The sequence below is a fragment of the Mobula birostris genome, chromosome 9, assembly GCF_030028105.1.
Source record: "Mobula birostris isolate sMobBir1 chromosome 9, sMobBir1.hap1, whole genome shotgun sequence".
NCBI lineage: Eukaryota > Metazoa > Chordata > Chondrichthyes > Myliobatiformes > Myliobatidae > Mobula > Mobula birostris.
The window spans coordinates 144,555,354-144,580,647 of NC_092378.1; the positions used below are offsets into that span (position 1 = coordinate 144,555,354).

The window sequence follows — 25,294 nt, forward strand, 5'->3', positions numbered from 1 at the left end:
TGCATCTGCTCCACCACTCCATCTTCTGATTTGTTATCTCTCTCAACCTCATTCTCCTGCCTTCTCCCTGTAACCTTTGATGCCTTTACTAATCAAGAACCTATCAACCTCCTCTTTAAATATATCTGATAACTTGGCCTCCGCTGCCATCTGTGGCAATGAATTCCACAGATTCACCACCCTCTGGCTAAAGAAATTCCTCCTCATCTCCATGAGGAGGATTTTTTCCACTCATTACCTTTCAGTTACTTGTACCTTTTTCAGATCAATCCAAGTTGGTCAATAACTATTAAAAAATGCAAGGTGCATTATTTCTCAATTAGTTAAATGAACCAAATCAGACTGTTCATATTTCTTGCCTGCATATTTGGTGCAATTGCCTCATTTGTGCATCGTCTAGGAAAAAAATAAGATCTTCCACTGAAAGACAAGAATTGTTCATAGTTAAATATGATAAAAATATTTTCCTCTTAAATTTGCTTATGTATGTGTAACCTCACCAACAAAACTGGACCATTGAGTTCTTACCTCCAGGAGCTCCAGTTTCCTCCCACATTGCAAAGATGTCCATTTAGGGTTAGTGAACTGTGGGTATACTATCTTGGCGCCAAAAGCACAGCGACATTTGTAGGCTCTCCAGCTTAGTCCTTGCTTATTGTATTTAATACAAATGATGCATTTCATCGTACGCTTTAAAGTACGTGTGACAAGTGAAAGTAATTGTCCGCACTTTGGAAGGAAGGCTGGCATTTTTGTATCTAACATATCTAACATTTGAGAATGTGCCAGAGCATTTTATTGCCATTAAATGACTTCCGATACTTAGTGACTGCAATAATGTTGTAAAAGAGAAAGCTAATTTGCATGCATGTTTCAGTATTGATGACAGACTTCTTTTAAAGAGATTGAATTGGGCTGAAGTGGGTAGGTTAGGCCAAAAGATCTGTATAATTCTCGGACTCAGTGATTAAAAGTGGCCACTTTATTAGTACACCTGTGTAACTAATCAGCCAATCATCTGGCAGCAATTCAAAGCACAAAAGCTTGCAGACATGATCAAGATGTTCAATTGTTGTTCAGACCAAACATCAGAATGGTGACTTTGACTGTGGAATGATTGTTGGTGCCAGACTGGGTAGTTTGAGTATCTCAGAAACTGCTGATCTCCTGGGATTTTCATGCACAGTCTCTAGAGTTGACAGAAAATGGTGTGAAAAACAAAAAAAAAAATCCATTGAGCAGCAGTTCTGTGGGCACAGAGACTTTGTTAATGAGAGAGGTCAGAGGAGAATGGTCAGATAGTGAACATGAGAAATAAATGCACCTCAAACACCAGAAAGTCTGCAGATGTTGGAAATCCGGAGCAACACACACGAAATGCTGGAGGAACTCAGCAGCTGAGACAGCATCTATGAAAAAGAGCAAACAGGCAATGTTTCGGGCCGAGACCCTTCATCAGATGAACTTTCAAATAAATGCTTCCCTTTCTTTTCATCGTGCTGCAAGTTAAATAGATCCAGTACATTCATAATTGCCTTCTGGAAGACAATAATAGCACATGAAATTAGGAGCAGGAATAGGTACCTCTGCCCCACAAACCTGCACTCCCATTCAATAGAATTATGACTGACCTATTCTGCTTAATTTCCTCTTCTTTGCCTCTTCCTTATAGCTTTCAGTCCATTGATCTTTGAAGTATTTCTGTATCTTCACCATAAGTATATGTAATGATGTCCTGTTCATCTGGAGAAGAGAACTCCAGAGATTCATTACCATCGTGAGAGAAGAAATTTGCATGGCACTCAGTCGAAAATGACTGGCCTTTACCTTGTTCCGTCCTCTCTTAAAAATATAGTGACTTAGTCAATCTAAACTAAAAAAAACATAAAGCAGCAATTGGTCAAAGTTGAAGTTGAGAATATTGTTGTGTGCACAAGTTCATGTAGGCAAAGATCCAATGGAAAACATACTTGTAATAGCAACACAGGCACGTGACATCAGGTACACAACATTCACCCGAAATTATAGACACCAGATTCTGGAAATCTAGAGTAACACAGACAAAATGCTGGAGGAATTCAGCAGGTCGCAATGAAACAATATTTTAATAAAAAAATATACACAATTATTCCAAGGAAGATTACAAGTAGAACGAAACAAAGTGTATTGTAGTGCAAGGTATTCTAGGCAGTCATAGTGTTGCTATACTAAAGTAATGATTAGGGTTGCACCATTTGTTTCAAGCACTGAATGGTTGAAGGGATGTAGCTGTGGAACTCCAGGTACCACACCTGTACTTCCTGCCCGATAGGAGCTACAAGGAGATGGCATGGCCTAGATGGTAGGGATCAGTTTTTGCTGCTAATTTGCAGTATTGAGGCTGTCCTGCTATGTAGGGAATCATAAACACAAGGTTCCTATCGTGATGAAGTATTAGAGCCTGAAGACATGCACTCAACATTTTAGGAACAGCTTCTTCCCCTCTGCCATCAGATTTCTGATGATGAACCAACTCATGAATGCTACCTCACTATAAAAAAGATAAATTCTGTAGATGCTGGAAATCCAAAGCAGCATAAACAAAATGCTGGAGGAACTCAGCAGGTCAGGAAACATCTACAGAAATGAATAATCAGTTGACATTTTGGGCTGAGACTCTTCTTCAGGAAAGGAATGAGGAAGATGTCAGAAAGACTACTGTTATTATATTTTGCTCTTTTTTTGTACTAATTTAATTCACATATAACTTGTTCTATGTCTTATTGTAATTTATAGGTTTTTCTGTCTATTGCACTGCAACAACAAATTTTGTGACATGTGCTTGTGACGTTAAACCTGATTCAGATTTTGATTCTGAATTCTTCTCTTTGACGGGACTTCAGAGAGACTCTCTCTCACTGCTGCCCTCCGTGACCTCTGCTGCACTCCGACTCTGTGACCATTGTCTCACCTGGATTACTCCATTTTCTGACTTCTTCCCCCTTCCTTTCCAGTCCTGACGAAAGGTCTCAGCCCAAAACTTCAACTGTTTGTTCCTCTCTATAGACGCTGCCTGACCTGCTCAGTCCCACCAGCTTTTTTTTTGAGCATTGCTCTGCTATGCAGCGTCTTTGTGGAGTTGTATCCCTGCCACACAGGGGAGCTATTGATTTCCTATGTTATCTTTGTTGCAAGTGGTAAAGGAAATTGCTTAAAAAAAGATTAGAACCGCATCTAATTGACGATTCACAACTTGCTGAATCTTCAAACAGTTTGGCTGACTCTAACTGTTTTGCTGTAGGCTTCAGGAGATTTGCTGATAGCCTGTGCAAAGACACACCCACAATTCTTGTAAGCTGTCTCGAGCAGGTGTTGTGGGTGTGAGGTTTTAGGCAGAATATTTATTTTAAAGTTTTTATTACTTTGGGAGTCTGTTTTTATAAACACTTACTCAGTCACAACATTGTGGTAATGCTGGTATTTCGTCCGTCCATCCCATTTACCTCAAAATTAAAAAGATAATCGGAATCAGATTCGGGTTCAAGATCACTGGCATATGTTGTGACATTTGTTAACTTTGCAGCAGCAGTACAGTAAAATACATGATAAATATACAAACCCCATTTCCAGAAAAGTCGGGATATTTTCCAAAATGCAATAAAAACAAAAATCTGTGATAGGTTAATTCACGTGAACCTTTATTTAACTGACAAAAGTACAAAGAAAAGATTTTCAATAGTTTTACTGACCAACTTAATTGTATTTTGTAAATTCACACAAATTTAGAATTTGATGGCTGCAACATACTCAACAAAAATTGGGACAGAGTTAAAATAAGATTGAAAAGTGCACAGAATATTCAAGTAACGCTGGTTTGGAAGACTCCACATTAAGCAGGCTAATTGCTAGCAGGTGAGATATCATGACTGGGTATAAAAGTAGCGTCCATCAAAGGCTCAGTCTTTGCAAGCAAGGATGGGCCGTGGCTCACCCCTTTGTGCCAAAATTCGCGAGAGAATTGTTAGTCAGTTCAAAAGGAACATTTCTCAACGCAAGATTGCAGAGAATTTAGGTCTTTGAACATCTACAGTACATAATATTGTGAAAAGATTCAGAGAATTCAGAGACATCTCAGTGCGTAAAGGGCAAGGTTGGAAACCACTGTTGAATGCGTGTGATCTTTGAGCCCTCAGGCGGCACTGCCTAAGAAACTGTCATGCTACTGTGACAATTATAGCCACCTGTGCTCAGGAGTACTTCGGAAAACCATTGTCACTCAACATAATCCGTCACTGCATCCAGAAATGCAACTTGAAACTGTATTACGCAAGGAGGAAGCCATACTATGCAGAAACCGCCGGCGAGTTCTCTGGGCCCGAGCTCATCTCAGATGGACCGAAAGACTGTGGAACCGTGTGCTGTGGTCAGCTGGGTCCACATGTCAGCTAGTTTTTGGAAAAAACGGGCGTCGAGTTCTCTGTGCTAAAGATGAAAACGACCATCCAGATTGCTATCAGCGAAAGGTGCAAAAGCCAGCATCTGTGATGGTATGGGGGTGCATCAGTGCCCACGACATGGGTGGTTGCATGTATGTGAAGGTACCATTGACTCTGAGGCATATATTAGGATTTTAGAGAGACATATGTTGCCATCAAGGCGACTTCTCTTCCCGGGACGTCCAAGCTTATCTCAGCAGGACAATGCCAGACCACATTCTGCACGGGCTACAACAACGTGGCTTTGTAGACACAGAATGCGTGTGCTTGACTGGCCTGCTGCCAGTCCAGATCTATCTCCTATTGAAAATGTATGGCGCATCATGAAGAGGAGAATCAGACAACGGAGACCACGGACTGTTGAGCAGCTGAAGTCTTATATCAAGCAAGAATGGACAAAATTTCCAATTGCAAATCTACTACAATTAGTATCCTCAGCTCCAAAACGATTAAAAAGTGTTACTAAAAGGAAAGGTGATGTAACACAATGGTAAACATGACTCTGTCCCAACTTCTGTTGAGTGTGTTGCAGCCATCAAATTCTAAATTTGTGTATGTTTACAAAATACAATTAAGTTGGTCAGTAAAACTATTGAAAATCTTTTCTTTGTACTTTTGTCAGTTAAATAAAGGTTCACGTGAATTAACATATCACAGATTTTTGTTTTTATTGCATTTTGGAAAATATCCCAACTTTTCTGGAAATGGGGTTTGTAGAAAAAATACTGAATTAGAGTAATTATATATTTATACTAATTAGTTAAATTAAGTAAGTAGTGCAAAAACAGAAACTTTAAAAAAAGTGGTGAGGTAGTGTTCATAGGTTCACTGCTCATTCAGAAATCTGATGGCAGAGGGGAAGAAGCTGTTCCTGAATCACTGAGTGTGTGCCTTCAGGCTCCTGTACCTCCTTCCTGATGGTGTCAGTGAGAAGAGGGCATGTCCAGGATGATGGGGGTCCTTAATGATGGATGCTGCCTTTCTGAGGCACCGTTCCTTGAAGATGTCAATGAAGAGTCAATTATGTTGGTGAACCTCAAGTCACATGAAGCCAGAATACAAAAGAACATATTAGTACATATTATAGATTTTTTTTTAGTGACAATTTAAAAATTTCTCTGTTATTGATCTTAAGATAAGCCTTTATGGAGCATAAAACGTGGACACTACCATGTAGTACAGGCCCCTTGCCCCATGATGCTGTGCCAAACTTTTAACCTACTCAGAGATCAGACTATCCCTTCCCTACAGTGATCTGTATGGACAGCGTGCAAAACAAATTTTTTCGCTGTACCTTGGTACATGTGACAATAACAAACCAATTTTCTAAATGGAAAGGCAATTATTCCATGGGAATGCAGTTAAAGACAAATTTAAAGTGCACTCCTGCAAAAATTTGTAGCTATCCTTGCTTATGGTTTTAAATGTACTGTAGGTTCAGCTGTAAAGTCTAGTTATTACATATGAGGCTGATAATTAAAAGCTTGTGTGATCTTTCTTGGGGACCTTTTTGAAAGGCTTTACTAGCAGCTTAATTTTTATCCAATTTTGGATAAAATCGGTTGCTCTGGGTTCATCGGCTATGGTTGGCAGCTGACTTAAGAGAAGAAAAAAATCTGATTCAATATTTTCTCCAGTGACAGGAACCCAGGGTCCAATTGCCTAGCAGAGAATGTTGTCCCTCTGTTATCACCAAATCTATAAAGTGTGAGCATTTCCAGTCTCTGCCCTCACTAGACAGGGAGGATGTCCAAAAATTGTCAGAAGATGAAGGTATTCTTCTTGGAGGAGCCATTTTCCTTCTGTCTATATTGTATATTGTATTGCGGATTTCTATTACGGATTATGGTAGTTTGTCACGTGGGCTGGGGTGTGATATAAACAAATGAGTATAGTTACATATTCATGCTTTGTCCTTGTTAGTTTAATTGAGAGGGGGTGGCCCAGGGAATGAGTACTTCTGATATAGAACGCTGTAGTACAGAGAGGAGGATTGCAATGGGGGCCAACAGCTCTGTTGGGTGACGTTCACTGCAAGTTGTCTGTGCCATTTTCACACAGGGTGGTGGGCATATAGAACAAGCTGCGGGACGACGTGGTAAAGGTGAGTCAATTGCAGCATTTAGGAAGGAATGTGGCAGAAAAGATCTAGGGAATATGAACTTTGGAAAATATCCCCATTGAGCCTTACCAATATTTGTTGGTGCGTCATAGAAAGCATTCTATCTGGATGCATCATGGCTTGGTGAGACGACCACTCCGCCCGTGACCACAAAGAACTGCAGACTTGTGGACGCAGCTCAGTGCATTACGCAAAGCTAGCCTCCCTTCCATGGACTCTGTCTACACGTCTCACTGCCTTGATAAAGCAGCCAAAATAATCAAAGACCCCACCCACCCCGGACATTCTCTCGTCTCACTTTTCCCATCGGGCAGAAGCTACAAGGACCTCAGCTCGGCACCATCTTGGGAAAAAAAGTCTTTCCGCTCTTGCTATCTGTTTGCATCATTATTACTTGAGTATTCAAGCTCTCTTGAATCCCAGTCTGTTACAGACATTCCCTTCATCGCTCTTCCTTCTCTGCAACTTAATCAATAAGCTCCAAGACCTTATCCTCAAAACCTCCTTTTGCAATTGGATCCTCGATTTCCTCACTTGCAGACCCTAGTCATTCAAATTGGCAATGGCATCTCCTTCACAATCTCCATCAGCACAGTTGCACCACAAGGCTGTGTGCTTAGCCCCCTGCTCTACTCGCTTTACACTTTTAACTGTGTGGCCAAGCATAGCTAAAATGCCACATTCAAGTCTCCTGATGACACCACAGTCGTAGGCTGAATGAAAGGTTGTGATGAACCAGGATATAGGAGGGAGATTGAAAATCTGGCAGAGTGGTGCCACAGCAACCTCTCACTCAATGTCAGCAAGACCAAGGAGCTGATTATTGATTTCAGGAGAAGGAAACCGAAGGTCCATGTAGCGTTGTAACCAATAAGCCAGTCCTTTTCAGAAGATCAAAGGTGGAGAGGGTTAGGAACTTTAAATTCCTCTGTGTTATTATTTTGGAGGAACTGTCCTGGGCCCAGCACCTAAATGCGATTAGATTAGATTAGATTATGAGGACAGGCAGTCCTCCTTTATTGTCATTTAGTAATGCATGCATTAAGAAATGATACAATATTCCTCCGGTGTGATATCACAGAAACACAGGACAGACCAAGACTGAAAAACTAACAAAAACCACAAAATTATAAGATATAGTTACAACAGTACAAGCAATACTATAACTTGATGAAGAACAGGCCATGGGCACAGTAAGAAAAAGTTCAAAGTCTCTCGAAAGTCCCATATCTCACGCAGACGGGAGAAGGAAGAAAACTCTCCCTGCCATGCCCGACCACAGTCCGACTCTGAGTCGTCCGAAAACTTCGAGCCTCCGACACCGAGCACCATGCAACATCCCTGCCGAGCGCTTCGACCCCAGCCCCAGCCGCCAGCAACAGGCAAAGCCAAGGATTTTGGGGCCTTTCCTCCGGAGATTCTCGATTACACAGTAGCAGCGGCAGCGAACCGGGAATTTCAGAAGTTTCTCCAGATGTTCCTCCGTGCTTCTCATGGCTGTCTCCATCAAATCAGAATTGTGCACGGTACCCTATTTAACAAATACAATATCATTTCACCGGAGAGCTGCGCGCGCTGCGTCGCGCTGAAGAAATTACGAAGAAAACACAGCAGCACCTCTATTTTCTTAGGAGTTTGCAAAGATTTGGCATGACATCTAAGACTTTGACGAACTTCTATAGAGGTATGATGGAGAGTATATTAAATGGCTGCATCACATCCTGATGCGGAAACACCAATGCCATTGAACGGAAAATCCTACGAAAAGTAGTGGATACGGCCCAGTCCGTCATGGGTAAAGTCCTCCCCACCATCGGGTGTGTGTCTACTGGCTCCTATACCTCCTCCTACATGCACATCTACACAAAGCATTGTCACATAATAGTATCCATCATCAGGGTCCCCCATCACCCAGAACATGCTCTCTTCTCACTGCTGCCATCAGGAAGAAGGTACAGGAGCCTTAATGCTCACACCACCAGGTTCAGGAACAGTTATTACCCCTCAAACATCAGACTCTGAACTAAAGGGAATAACTTCACTTGCCCCATCACTGAAATGTTCCTACAACCTATGGACTCTGCATCTCATGTTCTTGATATTTATTGCATATTTATGTATTATTTATTTATTTATTTATTTTTGTGTTTTGCGTATTTTGCACACTGTTTAAACTCAAGTTGATGCAGTCTTTCATTGATTCTGTTATAATTACTATTCTATGATGGATTTATCGAGAATCCCACAAAAAATGCTGACATATGTATTTTGATCATAAATTTACTTTGAACTTAGAAGACTTGTCTGATTTCTAACTTCTAATTCTGACAAAAGGTTTTTAACTTGAAACATAAAGCCTCTGCCTGTCGGATGCGGCCCAACCCGCTGAGTAATTCCTGGATTTTCTGTTTTGTTTCTCTACGTACATTTTTACATAATGATAACGATGTTATAGGTACATAATCAGACAAAATTTAATATGTAGCAAGAAATTACATGGAAGCAATTTCTGTAAACTTAATTTATTCCAGACATGGGTCAAAAGAAAGTAGATTTGTATTCCGATTTACATCAAAGCATACAGTGAAATTAATCAATTGTGTTGACAACCAGCACACCTGAGGGTATGCTGCAGGGCAGCATGCAAGTGTCACCACACAGTCCGGGGCCAATTTACTGCACGCTCCCTTCACATGCTGCCATCAGGGAGGAGGTGCAGGAGCCTGAAGACACAGACTCAGCATTTTAGGATCAGCTTCTTCCCCTCCACCATCATATTTCTGATTGGAGAGCGAACCCATGTTCACTTCCTCACTATTTTTTTTGCTCTCATTCTGCACTACTTCTTTAATTTAACATATTACTGTGTAGCCCTTGATTTAATCCTAGCCTAATCATGGTACAATTTACAATGACCAATTAACCTACCAACCAGCACCATGTGGTCACAGGGAGAATGTACAAATTCCTTATAGACAATGGCAGAAATTGAATCCAGGTCACCTATACTGTAAAGCATGGTACTAACCACTATACTGCCGACCCTAATTCTGAACAATCAATGCCCAAAACATGCAGCAGAACAACAACAGCTCACAACACAGACCCCCTTCAGACTTAGATTCATATATTTACTTATTGCTTGTACATCAAAACATGGTGAGATGTGTTATTTGCGTTAACAACCAGCACAGTCAACGACGTGCATGGCAGCCCAGGCATTCCAATGTCAGCGTACTGTAGCAAGCCCACAATGTTTAACACAACCACACCACAACTTACAAGAGAGAACAAGCAAGCACATGAGCTGCTTAACCAGCTAAGAGCCCATGGTATGACAGGAAAGATACTAGCCTGGATAAGTCATTGACTGATTGACAGGAGACAAAGAGTGGTAATTAAGGAAGCCTTTTTTGTTTGGCTGCCGGTGACTAGTGGTGTTCCACAGGGGTCTATTTTAGGACTGGTTTCTTTTTACGTTATATGTCAATGATTTGGATGACAGAATCGATGGCTTTGTGACCAGGTTTGAGTACCATACGAAGACAGGTGGAGGGGCAGGTAGTGTTGAGGAAGCAGGAAGTCTGAAAAAGGACTTGAATTAGAATGGCCAAAGAAGTGTATACAGTGGATGGAATACAATGTGGGGAAGTGTATAGTGTTGAGTTTTGGCAGAAGAAATAAAAGGGTAGACTATTTTCTACATGAAGAGAAAATTCAAAAATGAGAGGTGCAAAGGGACTTGGGAGTCCTTGTGCAGGATTCCAGAAAGGTTAATTTGCAAGTTGAGTCAGTGTTGAGGAAGGCAGATGCAATGTTGGCATTCATATCAAGATGACTAGAATGTACTGTTGAGGTTTTGTAAAGCACTCATGAGGCCTTACTTGGAGTATTGTGAGCAGTTGTGGGCCACTTGCGTAAGAACTGATGTGCTAACATTGGAGCGGGTTCAGATGAGGTTGATGAAAATGATCCTGGGAATGAGAAGATTACGAAATGAGGACCAATTGATAAACTTGGGCCTGTAGTCATTGGAATTCAGAAGAAGGAGGGGGGTGATCTCATTGAAATCTATCGAATGTTGGAAGAGTGGATGTGGAGAGAATGTTTCCTATGGTGGGGGAATCTAGGACCAGAGTAGATAGCCTCAGAGTAGAAAAATGTGAATTTAAAACAGAGATGAGGCGAAATTTCTTTAGACAGAGTGTGGTGAATCTCTACAGGCAGCTGTGGAGGCCAACTCATTGGGTATATTTAAGGTAAAGTTTGGTAGGTCCTTGGTTAGTTTGGGCATGAAGGGTTACAGGGGGAAGGCAAGAGATTGAGGTTGAGAGGGAAATGGATCAGCCATGATGAAATGGCGGAGCAGACTCGATGGGCTGAATGGCCTAATTCTGCTCCTATATCTTATGATCTAACACAAGCAGCAGTACAACAATATCAGAACAAAACAAAATGACAGGCCCAAGGAAGTGTGTGTTAAAAATAACAGGAAGAAACACTCTATCATTAAACTCTGATATTTCCTGCATGGATTCACCAACAACATTATTGGAGTCTCTTTGGAACATTTTACCTGACATCTTTCATTTTGGAGTGAGGCCAAGCACGCCATGTGTTTCCTTTATAATTCTGTCGCTCTGTATTGCTATTTGAGTAGGGTGAGCTCAGTGGAGTGGGGACGCGAGTGAAGTGATCTGACCTTAAATAGTTCTGAGGGGGACTGACAGATTGGTCGGAGGGGAAGTATGTAGATTTATGTTGAACCAAGAAAGATAGTTTCAGAGTACAGAATCACCATTTTGCATGGAGATGATGAGGAATTTCTTCTCTCAGGTGGTTGTAAATTTGGAATTATGTTCCCGTCATAGTGAATGCAGTATTGAATAGATTCAGACAATAAAGCTATAAAAGAGTGAAGTATGTAAGATGATGTTGCTGCCAGCTGGTGGTGTACATGGTCCCAGGTTCGAATCCGGGCAGCTCCTTGTACGCTTTCCATCCGTGCTGGGGTGAGCATCGAGCTAGCAACTCAGCCTCGTTAAAAAATGGGCAGAACTGCTAATGAACTGGCAAAGGTGCTGCCCGATGCGCCACAAGGTGTGGTTAGAAACAGCAGCAAAGTCGTGTTCAGATAAGACTTAATCTTTTTGAGATTTGTTTTTTGTTGTGTTCTGTATTGTACTGCTGAGCGTTGTGGTCATGCTATGTTTGTACCAGAATGTGGGGCGACACTTTCAGGCTGCCCCCCACACTTCCTTGGTTTGTGGCAGCTGTTAGCGGAAAGAATGCTTTTCACTGCATGTTTTGATGTACGGCTGATAAATACTTGAATCTGTATCTGAATGTCAGAGCAGACTTGAGAACTGAATGACGTTTCCCTGCTCCTGTTCCTTGTGACTCTTTCCCATGACACTTACGATAGTGCAGCAATCCCTCAGTACAATACTGGAACATCAGGTTTAATCAGGTACAGAATGAACCTTTAGCCAAAGACCTCTTGACAAAAATGGGTGTGCTACAACAGTCAGAGCATAATGCAATCTTTCATCCTCAAATTGGGTCTAGTTCTATTGTTACTTTCACAAGAACAAGAGGCTTTCATATTAGTTCAGGTGTCACTTGAATTAATTGGGTAAGCTGAGATCTTACTTTCTCATAATTATGTCAATATTCTGAAGAACTGGGTGTTCCTTTGCCCAGAGTATCAAACTGCTCCAAAGAACATAAAATCAAAGTCCCTCTGCTAATTGTTAAGCTGCAAAGCATACAAAAGCAAAGTGTATTTCTACAATAAATGGTAAATCAAACAAGCTTCAACACTTCGTTGAGTGTGCTGGTGAAGTGGGTTCTACTTTTAAGGTTAGAGACAGAGATTTTGCATTTGAGTTGAACTTGTCACTGATGTGGACGTTAAACCCTTGCCCTGGCAAAGCTAGTAAAGCTTCCTCCTTTTAGTACTGGAGACCCAGGTTCAGTCCTGATCTCTGGTGCTGTCTGATCGGCAGGTTGACTGGGGTCACAACAACAACCTTGCACTCAATGTCAGTAAAACCAAGGAATTGATTGTGGACTTCAGGAAGGGGAAGTCAAGGGAACTCACACCAGTCCTCATTGAGGAATCACAAGTGAGCAGTTTCAAGTTCCTGGGTATCAAATCTCAGGAGATCTATTCCGGACCCAACATATTGATGTAGTTATGAAGAAGGAACACCAGCTGCTATATTTAATTGGGATTTGCGGAGATTAGACATGTCACTAAAGACTCTAGGAAATTTCTACAGATGTACTGTGGAGAGCTTTTTGACTGGGATTGATTTCAATTTGGCTGGCATTGATATGGTGGACAAATGATCTCCCTCACACCATCCCTTCAGAGATTGATTCTATGAGGTATGGAGGGCCACCACACAAGATAGGAAAAAGCTGCAGAGGGTTGTAAACTCAGCCAGCTCCATTATAGGCACTAGTCTTCCCCGCCACCAAAAAACGTGTTCAAAAGGTGATGCCTCATAAAAGGAGACATCCATCATTAAGGGCCTCACCTCCCAGGACATGCTACCATCAGAGAGGAGGTACAGAAACCTGAAGCCACACATTCAATGTCTGCGGAACAGCTTCCTCCCTGCTGACGCCGGATTTCTAATGGACAATGAACCCGTGAATATTACCTCACAGTTATTTCGTTCTCTTTTTTCAATATGGTGAGCTTTTGTCTCATGATGACAGATGAGAGAAGTTCGTTTAGCTCAACTGACAGACTCAAAAACAGACCAGACACTCTGACCTGAGGAGGGAACCCACTCAGTCACATACAGAGTGGGGGGGAAAATTATGATCACACACCACAGGGTGACTCACAAACACACATGCGAATAACTGTATGACCCAAACTAAAATGCAATGATAAATGAATTTAAATATCCCACCATAATCCCACAAAAGCATTTTTTAAAAAAAGAACAATAAGTAGTGCTGGTCAATAGGAATGTGGGCTGTCAACCATGCCCATCTTCCCCCCGCCCCCACCCATTGGACTGCTATGGTATGTTTAGGTACTGCACTCTGCTACTTCAGCAGAACAACAAATTTCACAACATATGGCAATGATAATGGTTCTGACTCGGAGTTTGTACATATTTGTACGGTGAGAGAGGACAATTTTCAGGACACAAGTCAAAGGTCAAATCTGCTCTTGTGAGACCAGTCAAATAATGACTCAAAATTCTACTGTTTTGTATGAGATATTCACATTATTTCTGTTGCAAAGTTTGTCCAAGCCCTTTATCAGCACCATTCTCTCGGAATATCATCTTTTAAAAAGTGTACAACAGTTTTCACTGTATCTTATAATGTGAGCTTTCTTAGATGGGTTACCCAGTATGTATGCACAGAAGATTGCATAAACAACATGCACAAAATGCTGGAGGAAGTCAGCAGGCCAGGCTGTATCTACGGAAAAGAGTAAACAATTGTAATCTAGTATGAACGTGGTGTCTTCCCTGTTGGCTTGCCCAATGATTATCACACTTCAACATTTCCAATATATTCCTGTTTTTGTCGACTTGTATACAAGTTCACAGCCGCAGTCATACATCAGGATATTGTTCGCAATTCAGAGTACTTCACTGGCCACAAAGCCCTTTGGAACATGCTGACCTTCGTGTTAAAATTACTACAGAAATGCATGACAGAAACCAGCCTCCCTCCATGGACTGTTCTGCACTTCCTGTTGCCTTGGTAAAACAGCCAGCATAATCCCCACTTGACATTCTCTCCTCTCCCCTCTCCGGTTGGGCAGAAGATAAGAAAATCTGAAAGCACGTACCACCAGGCTCAGGGACAGCTTCGATCCTGCTGTTATCAGACTCTTGAATGGATCTCTTGTACAATATGATGGACCGTTGACCACACAATCTGCTTCGTTGTGATTTTGCAATTTATTGTTTACCCACAACATAGTTTTCTCTGTAGCTTTTACACTTTGTTACTGTTTTACCTTGTTCTACCTCAATGCACTGTGCTATGATTTGATCTGTATGAGCCAAAGGGTATTAGAATTGGTTTATTATTGTCGAGGTACAGTGGAAAGCTTACTTTGCACGTTGTTCGCACAGATCAATCGTTACAGTGCACTGAGGTAGAACTAGGTAAAACCAGGCGAGAATACAGAATAAAGTGTAACAGCTACAGAGCAAATCCAAAGCAGGTGAACAACAAGGTGCAAGATCATAATCAGGTAGATTGTGAGGTCAAGAGTCCATCTTGTCATACTAGGAAACCATTCAATAGCTTTATACTTACATATTCAAATTCAGATTTGTTTCAGAATCAGAATTGGGTTGATTATCACTGGCATGTTTTGTGATATTTGTTAACTTAGCAGCAGTAGTTCAATACAATACCTGATAATATAGAAAGAAAGGAAATAAATAAATAAATATATTGAATAGATTAAATACAGTGCAAAAACTGAAATAAAATATATTTAAAAAGTTGAGGTAGTGTTCATAGGTTCAATGTCCATTTAAGAATCACATGGCAGAGGTGAAGAAGCTGTTCCTGAATCACTGAGTGTGACTTATCACATGTACATGAAAACATAGGGGTGGAAATCTGTTGTTTGTGTTAACAACCAGCACAACCCGAGGATATGCGGGGAGCAGCCTGCAGGTGGCGCTGCACATTCTGGCGCCAACATAGCATTCCCACCATGCTTGGCGGAACAAAACCGAACACAACAAGCAACAAGAGCACAACAGTAAAACAAACTCCATTCCTCACTCCCCATCTAGACCACATACATACACAGATACTCCTCCAAATCCAGGTAGAGTTTTTGCTATTCAAAAGGCAAACTTCTGGACTGGCTTATCAATAAACTCATTGTTTTAACAAGCCATACACCCTTACTGGTTTTCGGAGATCGAAGGAATCAACCAAAATCTCCTCTGACGCCACAAAACACTGGAGGAAATCAGCAGGTCAGGCAGCATCTATGGAGTGGAATAAACTGCCGTCGTTTCGCTCTGAGACCCTTCATTAGGACTCTGCCTGAAAGGTCGACCATTTATTCCTCGCTATATATGCTGCCTGACCTGCTGAGTTTCTGCAGTGTCTTGTGTGTGTTGCACAAAATTTCCAGCATTTCCGGTATCTTATATCTTTATGATTTGCTCCTGAGATGTGTATGCATGGTGTGGAAACTGCACTGCGGTGGGCAAGAAGGCTCTGCAAAGGGCAGTCAAAACTGCCCAACCATCACCGGCACCAGCGTACCTGCCATTAAGGACGCATATACAGAAAGCTGCCAGTAAAAGGCCAGCAACATCATGATGAATCCAACCATCACAGGACAGTTTGTCCCACTCCTTTGGTGAGGAGTATATGAGTATATGTCACATCCACACAGGACCACCAGGCTGAAAAACAGGTACTTTCCCCAGGCAGTAAAGCTGTTTAACACCTCCACCCATTAACCCAACCCACCGCCATTATTTTATCATTTTCCATCAGCTATCTTATGTACAGCCACCCTGGTGCCCAGCATTAATTTACGGACATACAATCAATTTACATAGATAAGCTATCTTTTGTATTTATATTTATTGCGTTTTTCTTGCTACATCAGACCAATAATTGTTCCCCTCTCCTTTACAGGTGTGTAGATTAGATTAGATTAGATTAGATTCAACTTTATTGTCATTGTGCCAAGTACAGATACAAAGCCAATGAAGTACAGTTAGCATCTGGCCAGAAATGCAAAGAAAAGTGTTACTTACAAAATAACTGCGAATAAGAAGTAAGTGCTACAGCACACAAATATAGAAGTACTGAGACAGTACAATATGGGTGCAATACTGCTTAGTGCGGTGATGTGATGTTCAGCAGGGTCACAGCCTCAGGGAAGAAGCTCTTCCTGTGCCTGCTGGTGCGGGAGCGGAGGCTCCTGTAGCGCCTACCGGATGGGAGGAGAGTAAAATGTCCATGGTTAGGGTGAGATGCACCCTTAATAATGCTTTTCGCCCTGCCCAGGCAGCGTTTATGGTAGATGTTCTCACTGGTGGGCAATTGGGTGCCGATAATCCGCTGGGCAGTTTTCACCACACGCTGGAGTGCTTTGCGGTCCGATATGGGATAATTGCCATACCACACTAAGATACAATTGGTGAGTATGCTCTCAATGGTACAGCGGTAAAAGTCCGTCAGTATCCTGGGACAGAGGTGAGCTTTCTTGATGCTCCGCAGGAAATAAAGGCGCTGTTGCACCTTTTTGATCAGGATGGAGGAGTTCAGGGACCGGGTGAGATCCTCGGATATGTGGACACCGAGGAATTTGAAGCTTGATACACGCTCCACTACAGCTCCGTTGATGTAGATGGGGATGTGAGTGTGGTTCCTAGCATGCCTGAAGTCCACAATGATTTCCTTGGTCTTCTGGGTGTTAAGGGCCAGGTTGTTGTCAGCACACCACGCGGCCAGGTGCTGGACCTCATCCCTATAGGCCGTCTCGTCATCCCCTCTGATCAGGCCAACCACTATGGTATCGTCTGTGAACCTGATTATCAAGTTAGAACCATGTACAGGAACGCAGTCATAGGTGAAAAAGGAGTACAGAAGAGGGCTCAGCATACAGCCTTGAGGCACGCCGGTGTTCAGGGTGAGAATGGAGGAGAAGATGTTGTCTAACTTAACTGATTGGAGTCTGTTAGTCAGAAAGTCCAAGGTCTAATTGCAGAGGGATGAGCTGATACCAAGCTGGTGAAGCTTGGCAATCAGCTTGGAGGGGATCACAGTATTGAATGCCGAACTAAAGTCAATGAACAGCGTTCTGACGTAAGAGTTGGGCTGTCCAGGTGGGTCAGGGCAGAGTGAAGTGCCGTGGAGATAGTGTCCTCTGTTGACCTGTTGGTGTGATAGGCAAGTTAGTAGCGTCCTCTGTTGACCTGTTGGTGTGATGGGCAAGTTGATGGGGGTCCAGGGTAATGGGCAGACAGGATTTCAGATGTGATAGAACCAGTCCCTCAAAGCACCTTGCAATGATGGGGGTGAGTGCAACTGGGCAGAAGTGATTCAGGCCTGTGGCAGTGGAATGCTTCGGCACTGGCATGATGGTGGTGATCTTGAAGCTTGTGGGGACAACTGCCTGGGCCAGGGACAGATTAAAAATGTCCATGAAGACCCCGGCCAACTGCCTTGCACAGACTCTGAGCACATGGCCAGGTATTCCATCCGGACCAGCTGCCTTCCGTACATTCACCCTGCTCAGGGTGTCGCAAACATCAGAGGTGGAAAGTGAGGGAGACAGTTCACCAGGTGGGAGATCCGCTTTGAGGCTGACCTCCTTGTTCTCTCAGTCAAAGCGAGCGTAGAAGTAATTGAGCTCATCAGGGAGGGAAGCAGAGCTGGAAGGGGGCACAGTACCAGGAGGTTTGAAGTCTGTAATGACCTGTATGCCATGCCACATGTGCCAGGGGTCCGAGGAGTTGAAATGCTCCTCCATTCCCTGTTTGTATATGTGTTTAGCCTGAGAGATACCCCTCTTCAGGTTGGCCCTGGCTGAGCTGTAAACCTCCTGATCTCCAGACCTGAAGGCTGAATCTCTGGCTTTGAGCAGGAGGTGAACCTCTCTGTTCATCCATGGTTTCTGATTGGGGAAAACTTTTATTTGTGTTTGTGATGTCACCCTATCTACACACTAGTTGATGTGCTCAAGGACAGAGTTGGTGTACAAGTCAATGTTACTCTGAGAGTCTGTGGTGACATGGGCAGCAAACGCGCTCCAGTCCATGTGCTGGAATTGGTGCTGAAGAGCAGAGTCAGCACCCTCCAGCCAGACCTTAATAGTTCTGTGTAATGGAAATGACATTAAACAGTCTTGAATCTAAAGCAACACGCACAAAATGCTGGAGGAACTCAACAGGTCAGGCAGCAGCTATGAAAATGAAGATAGTTGATGTTTTGGACCGAGGCCCTTCTTTAGGGCTGAGAAGGAAGGGGGAAGATATAAGAATAAAAAGGTGGGGGGGATGGGGAAGGATACCTGAAAGGTGATAGGTGAAGCCAGGTGGTGGGGGGGAGGTCAAAGGGGTGGAGAAGAAAGAATCTGAAAGGAGAGGGGAATAAACCATAGGAGGTGGGGACTCGGGGGGGGGGGTGAAATCGGCAGGTGAGAAGACGTAAAAGGTCAGAGTGGGGAATAGAGGAAAGGGGGAGGTGAAATTTGTTTACCAGAAGGGAAAAAAAATTGATATTCATGCTGTCAGGTTGAAATATAAGGTGTTGCTCCTCCACCTTGAGGGTGGCCTTATCTTGGCATAAGAGGAAGCCTTGGATCGACATGCCAGAACAGGAATGGGAATTGAAATGTTTGATCACCGGGAAGTCCCATTTATGGTGGATAGAGTGGAGGTGCTCGATGAAGTGGTTCCCCCAATTTACGACGGGTCTTGCCAATGTAGAGGAGGCCACATCAGTAGCACCAGCTACAATAGGTGACCCCAGCAGATTTGCAGGTGAAGTTTATCTCAGCTGGAAAGACTAAGTGCTATCAGAAGTACTTCTGTACTTTGTTTGTACCATTTCAAACATGTGATCTCCTGGTTTGAGACCATGGAATCAGACCAGATCTGAAGTGGTTTGGGTTGGTCAGCACTACAGGAGAGCCAATGAGTAGGTACTGTACATCTATAAGTTCAGTATTAAAACTGCTCAGTTAATTTTACAGCAACTTTGATGTGTGTTGCTTGTATTTCCAGCATCTGCAGAATTCCTGTTGTTTGCAGTTAATTTTACAATAGTTTAGTTTTTGCCAGGACTATAATACACCAGTTTGAATTTGTTGGTGGTCCCTTTGCCTTGAGTCACTCTAGTCAAGCCCTTGCCTAGGGACATGATCGAGGCTTACACCTGATTTGCAAAACAGTCGGAACTAACAAAGTCTTCTACAACTGATTGGTTAGAATGTTGCCCAGCAATGAGGCAATAATGTTGACAATGGATATGGAAATCCGGCTTCATTTCCCAGTCTGACATCATCACCCTGTACTTTGATTGGAGCTCAGAAACAGCAAATCAGATTTTAGAACGAAAAAGCCATGCTTCTCAAACTCGCCTGCAACCTTGTCACACAGATGAGCCACACCTACTTACAGATTCCCTCTGCAGAGTCAGCCTGATTGTTGGCTGGGGTTCCATCCCTACATTGAACTCAACCCCATTGTTAGTCTGGAATTTAAATCCATCCTGGGAACAACACCTAGATGCTATTACAAAGAAGGCACGGCAACGCCTGCACTTTCGTCGAGGTTTGTGAAGATTTGGCATGTCATCTCCAAGTTTAACAAAATTCTATAGATGCACAATGGAGAGTATGCTGACTGGTTGCAACACAGTCTGGTATGGAAACACCAATGCCCTTGAGCAGAAAGTAGTGGATATTGCCCAGTCTATCATAGGTAAAGCCCATCTACAAGGGGTGCTGTTGCAGGAAAGCAGTATCATCATTAAGGACTCCCACCATCCAGGCCATGCTCACTTCTTGCTGCTGTCATCAGGAGCCTTAGGTACCACACTACCAGCTTCAGGAATAGTTATTGCCATACCACCGCCAGGCTGCTGAAATAGACTGGATACTTTGCACCCCTACGCTATGAGGTCACTTTCAAGGACTTGACAACTCAAATTCACAATATTGCTTATTTATTATTATTTGTTTTCTCTTTTTTGTATTTGTACAATGAGCTGTCTTCTGCACATTGGTTGTTTGTCCATCTTTGTGTAGTTTTCCATTGATTCTATTGTGTTTCTTTGTATCTACGTTGAATGCCCACAAGAAAATTAATCTCAGGGTTTTATATGGTGACGTACCGTATATATACTTTGATAAATTTATTATGAATGTTGAATTTTGAACTTTTTAGCTCTTGTAAGTTCAGCAATACTTTTGTTCTGGCACTCTGTTGAACTTGGAGCTCAGTGCATTGTTTAGAAATTAACCCAATGTTTGAATCTAAAGTGCTCTGTCACCTCTAAGCTGGAAGACTTTTGGTCATATCCCAGTCTAGAATCCTGACAGCAAAGCCAAATAAAAATGAACTGAAGAATGGCAGATGGAATTTAATTAAAACATAGAACATAGAATAGTACAGCACAGTACAGGCCCTTGGGCCCACAATGTTGTGCCGACCCTCAAACCCTGCCTCCCATATAAGCCCCCACCTTAGATTCCTCCATATACCTGTCTAGTAGTCTCTTAAACTTCACTAGTGTATCTGCCTCCACCACTGACTCAGGCAGTGCATTCCACGAACCAACCACTCTCTGAGTAAAAAACCTTCCTCTAATATCCCCTTTGAACTTCCCACCCCTTACCTTAAAGCCATGTCCTCTTGTATTGAGCAGTGGTGCCCTGGGGAAGAGGCGCTGGTTATCCACTCTATCTGTTCCTCTTATTATCTTGTACACCTCTATCATGTCTCCTCTCATCCTCCTTCTCTCCAAAGAGTAAAGCCCTAGTTCTCTTAATCTCTGATCATAATGCATACTCTCTAAACCAGGCAGCATCCTGGTAAATCTCCTCTGTACCCTTTCCAATGCTTCCACATCCTTCCAATAGTGAGGTGACCAGAACTGGACACAATACTCCAAGTGTGACCTAACCAGAGTTTTATAGAGCTGCATCATTACATCACGACTCTTAAACTCTATTCCTCGACTTCTGAAAGCTAACACCCCATAAGCTTTCTTAACTACTCTATCCACCCGTGAGGCAACTTTCAGAGATCTGTGGACATGTACCCCGGGATCTCTCTGCTCCTCCACACTACCAAATATCCTGTCATTTACTTTGTACTCTGCCTTGGAGTTTGTCCTTCCAAAGTGTACCACCTCACTCTTCTCCGGGTTGAACTCCATCTGCCACTTCTCAGCCCACTTCTGCATCCTATCAATGTCTCTCTGCAATCTTTGACAATCCTCTACACTATCTACAACACCACCAACCTTTGTGTCGTCTGCAAACTTGCCAACCCACCCTTCTACCCCCACATCCACGTCGTTAATAAGAATCACGAAAAGTAGAGGTCCCAGAACAGATACTTATGGGACACCACCAGTCACGATCCTCCAATCTGAATGTACTCCCTCCCCCACCACCCTCTGCCTTCTGCAGGCAAGCCAATTCTGAATCCACCTGGCCAAACTTCCCTGGATCCCATGCCTTCTGACTTTCTGAATAAGCCTACCATGCGGAACCTTGTCAAATGCCTTACTAAAATCCATATAGATCACATCCACTGCACTACCCTCATCTGTATGCCTGGTCACCTCCTCAAAGAACTCTATCAGGCTTGTTAGACACCATCTGCCCTTCACAAAGCCATGCTGACTGTCCCTGATCAGACCATGATTCTCTAAATGCCTATAGATCCTATCTCTAAGAATCTTTTCCAACAGCTTTCCCACCACAGACGTAAGGCTCACTGGTCTGTAATTACTCGGACTATCCCTACTACCTTTTTTGAACAAGGGAACAACATTCGCCTCCCTCCAATCCTCCGGTACCATTCCCGTGGACAACGAGGACATAAAGATCCTAGCCGGAGGCTCAGCAATCTCTTCTCTCGCCTCGTGGAGCAGCCTGGGGAATATTCCGTCAGGCCCCGGGGACTTATCTGTCCTAATGTATTTTAACAACTCCAACACCTCCTCTCCCTTAATATCAACATGCTCCAGAACATCATCCTCACTCATATTGTCCTCACCATCATCAAGTTCCCTCTCATTGGTGAATACCGAAGAGAAGTATTCATTGAGTACCTAGCTCACTTCCACAGCCTTCAGGCACATCTTCCCACCTTTATCTCTAATCGGTCCTACCTTCACTCCTGTCATCCTTTTTTTCTTCACATAATTGAAGAATGCCTTGGGGTTTTCCTTTACCCTACTCGCCAAGGCCTTCTCATGCCCCCTTCTTGCTCTTCTCAGTCCCTTCTTAAGCTCCTTTCTTGCTTCCCTATATTCCTCAATAGACCCATCTGATCCTTGCTTCCTAAACCTCATGTATGCTGCCTTCTTCCTCCTGACTAGATTTTCCACCTCACTTGTCACCCATGGTTCCTTCACCCTACCATTCTTTATCTTCCTCACCGGGACAAATTTATCCCTTACGTCCCGCAAGAGATCCCTAAACATCGACCATATGTCCATAGTACATTTCCTTGCAAAAACATCATCCCAATTCACACCCGCAAGTTCTAGCCTTATAGCCTCATAATTTGCCTTTCCCCAATTAAAAATTTTCCTGTCCTCTTTGATTCTATCCTTTTCCATGATAATTATAAAGGCCAGGGAGCGGTGGTCACTGTCCCCCAGATGCTCACCCACTGAGAGATCTGTGACCTGACCCGGTTCATTACCTAGTACTAGATCTAGTATGGCATTCCCCCGGTCGGCCTGTCCATGTACTGTGACAGGAATCCGTCCTGGACACACTTAACAAATTCTGCCCCATCTAAGCCCTTGGAACTAATCAGGTGCCAATCAATATTAGGGAATATTGATTGATATTATTAAAATAAGTAGACAGTATTCAATCTTGAGATTCGTCCTCTTGCAGGCTGCCACTAAACAAAGAAAAATTATAGAACCTGTTTAAAGTACCACACAACAAGATCATCAATGGTACAAAAAAAAGAACAACTCACGCAAGCAACAAATAGTGAACAAGTAACACACAGAGCATCAAGCATCAAACCGCAGAGCCTCCAGAAGCGAGTCCACAGCCACGAGCTGCCGAGGTGAATGAAGGCAGTCCAGGAGACAATGGCTGAGGCCACAGCCACCAAGTCAGTCAATTCAGCGCTGCGTCGATGGCTGCAGGCCACGGCCGTAGATCCAGTTCCGGGCCAAAGGGCGTCGAGTCAAATTGCACAAATAGTAAAGCGCATTCAGCACTGACGACATTAGACATCAAACCGTAGCCGAAAGTGAGTCTATGTCCATGAGCCGCCAAGATGATCAAATCTTACAGCATGGCACCCAAGACTCCTGCACCTTCTGCTGGCAGCAGCAAGAGGGAGGCTGGTCAAATGCAGGCAAGGCAGCACTGAACACCCGTTCCCCTTCCGTTGATCTTGATCTTGCTCGACGCTTTAATCAGCACAGAGTAATGGAGCCAACCACGGGTTCACATTCCGCTCTTAGGAATCAGTGCGGCGTACGCCTCCCCCCCCCCCACCCCCCACCCAGTGACGGTCGTAGTTGCACCCCCACGCTGAATCCTCCAGGAGATCACGGAAGTGCCAGCTCGTTCAGTCAGCCAAAAAATACATTCTTAAAAGGGAAATTACAGGCTGCAATTGATCACAGCTCAGAAGAAGGATGAGGAGTTGCACTTTGAGAGAGCAACTCAGGGTGAGACTTACACAGTGAATGGTAGGACACTGAGGAATGCAATAGAATAGAAGGATCCGGGAATACAGATCCATAATTACTTGAAAGTGGCATCACAGATAGACAGGGTCTTAGAGAGAGTTTTGACACATCGGCTTTCAGAAATCAGAGTACTGAGTACAGGAGTTGGATGTTACATTGAAGTTGTATAATACTTTGGTGAAGTCAAATTTGAAGGATTGTGTGCAGGTCTTGTCATCTTTCGACAGGAAAGATATCAATAAGATTGAAATTGTACAGTGAAAATTTACAAGGATGATACTGGGACTTGAGAATCTGAGTTATGGGGAAAGGTTGAATAAGTTAGGATGTTATTCTCTGGAGCGTGGAAGAACGAGGGGAATTTAGATAGAGGTATTTAAAGTTATGAGGGGATAACAACCCCAGCTCCTTTTTTTTTCCCCCTGCATAGTTGATAATAGGCGGTAGACATTGCACAGCGGTTGTGGCTAAAAATTTCCTGTTTGAACTGAAACATAATACACATAACTTGTTTTGCTGCACCACACATGAAATAGATTAGTGTTTTTGTTCTGCCCACTGTCTGTTTTTGAAACTCTAATCCCAAATATTGAATCAAAACCGTTCGCTTTAATAACTCTGCTTACTCTAATCTTATCATCTTTGTCTGTGAGGGCAACACAAGGCCATAGGACTACATTCCATTTTAAAATCTTTGGGGCCACATTGTTAGTTTTTTTTCTAAGCTGACGGAAACTGTATCTCCTGCTTCTGCCATTTCTGAGTTGAGCTCAATGTAGGACTGCCTTAGGGACTCTAGCTCTCAGATTATCCCTTGGGGGTTTACTTGCGAAACCTTCCCCCGGAGTGGGCAGAGCCACAAGGCAGCAGAGGGTTGAGATCAGAGTTTTCCTTCTCCATGATGAGCTGCCAACCATGCCTGACAAGCCCCATCTGACCAAAGTGACAGGTTTTAAGTCACCAGTAACTCGCCTTTGCCCCTTCTGTAAGTAGAAGCAGTTCTGCTGTTCTTAGTAGCTAAGGCACATGTGAAGGCCAGGAGCTGGACTCGGTTGTCAGAGGCTATTTGAGGCGCATGCCATTGGGAGCACTTAATAGGTAGTGCGAGCTTGTCCTCACTACCAGCTCTGGCTATAACAACCTCAACGAATTAACATAGTAGTTAGCATATTGTGTTTACAGTGCCAGCTGTAAGATTGGGGATGGGCATTATCCCTGTGACTACATGCGTTTCCTCCCACATACTAAAGATGTAAATTTA

At 43.2% G+C, this 25,294-nt stretch overlaps 1 protein-coding gene across 2 annotated transcripts in view; it reads left to right on the forward strand.

The window, feature by feature from the left end:
* The window catches only part of LOC140203156 (GRB2-related adapter protein-like), a 72,592-nt gene that overhangs the window by 30,975 nt on the left and 16,323 nt on the right, over positions 1-25,294 (forward strand). The gene's annotated exons all lie outside the window — the stretch shown is intronic.